The following is a 1,587-nucleotide window of genomic DNA, read 5'->3' as shown; positions in this document are numbered from 1 at the left end:
CAATGGGGAAAATTTTATATAATAATTGTAAATAATTTAGAATGATAAAAAAATTTCCAAAATGAAATCGATTTAAGATCATTTCACTTCTCTTCACTGCAAAAATTCTCTCCAAAATAATTACACCCAAAACTTCTTAGAAAAATGAATGGCTCAAATAAAGGAAATAATTTCTATTATGTATGCGGCAAAGGAAAGGTGCCAGGAAATTTTAGACGACTTTCAAAATTTAAGGGCCAAAATTAGCTCTGATGGCTACACATCAAAAGAAATATTGGGAAAGTTCAGAGCATGGAAGGTTAATACCAAAGAAGAAATTGGTTTAAACTTCCAAGCTTCCATAATTTTGGATTTCGGCTCAAAAAATGGAAGACCACTCCTTAGAAAGAAAGAAATCGACTCTACTCCAAACGATAAAATCATTTTGAATTTTGCATGCTTCAAGCCCATAACTTACCCAAAAAATATTTCAAATCTTATAAAGTCTTATCATTAATTTCCTTAAATTCCATGTTCAAACCCTTAAAAAAGTATTCTTTCTATAGGACGACCAGCTACAAATATTTTCGCACCATAAGAAAATTAATGGTACAGTACAATTCATCCTACACAATATCTGTTTGAACGGGAATGCACCGAACTTCTCGAGATTAAAAAACATTGTATATTGTTGAACGGGAAGCCGGGTATACTCAGTATCTGGAATAGCTCTTGATCAGGAATGTGACATGCATTTCATCCTGATCAAAGGTAAAGGCCGTGTGTAGTCGAGCTGGATCGTTGAGATTGCGAAAACTAATAGTGTCGTCCCTTGCCAGAAAATGGGTGGTGTAAGGGAGGGGATTGTGATCTTTGTCCACACACTCGATATCTCAGATGATCCTCATTGAAAACTACGGAACTCATAACGTCTTCGCCGATCGAGGAGAGGAAGATCCAGATGACCCCTCCTCTTTCATCCAGTTTGGGAAAAGGAAAGACAACAGGACATAACCTATGAAATGCACGTATGCGGAATCTGGAGGATTATAAAACACTAGTGTGTCCATGTTAGAGTGAACGACACTCCCGAGTGGCTTAATGGTTTTAGGGAGGACTCCAAAGTTAACAACCTATCCGCTGGTGCGTTCATCAGATTCACCACTACTACAAATGCAATTATCTTTGCTTCGTTGAATTTCATTCTTCAACCCATTTCAGCTAGAAACCAAATTTTCTCATGCAATGCAAAACTACAGTATCGTAGAACATGGGTGGAAGTACTTGCAGAGAACCTCTCACATAGAAATTTGATTTCTTTTTAGGGAGAGCCATTTGGTGCAAAGGGCAAACAAGAAGAAGCACCAAAGGGAAAACTAGAAAGTCTATTTTTAGGGAGAGCTTTTTGAAGAGTGTAGAAATGGCGGAAGTTTAAATGGAGAGTGGACCCATGGCTGTTGAAAGTGTTGAAATATTTTCTGCCCACAAGAATAATCTTTGTCGCACCGAAAGCAGTGGCAGTGCGAACGAGAGTGCCTAAATTATGCCTTTTTGTCACGTTGTATACAATTACAAAGCTTTCCATGCCTCCATGGGATCTACTTGAGA

The 1,587-nt window shown here is 37.8% G+C and overlaps 1 pseudogene; it reads right to left on the bottom strand.

Moving 5' to 3' along the window:
- Nucleotides 1–692: 692 nt before the first annotated feature.
- Nucleotides 693–1,195, bottom strand: LOC149165216 (putative inactive purple acid phosphatase 9; annotated as a pseudogene).
- Nucleotides 1,196–1,587: the final 392 nt, after the last annotated feature.

This window comes from Pinus tabuliformis, chromosome 5_1, assembly GCF_031772625.1.
Source record: "Pinus tabuliformis cultivar Carrire ecotype Pingquan chromosome 5_1, CPIR1, whole genome shotgun sequence".
NCBI lineage: Eukaryota > Viridiplantae > Streptophyta > Pinopsida > Pinales > Pinaceae > Pinus > Pinus tabuliformis.
The sequence above is the reverse complement of the archived record's forward strand: the minus strand, read 5'-3'. Positions and strand labels throughout refer to the sequence as shown.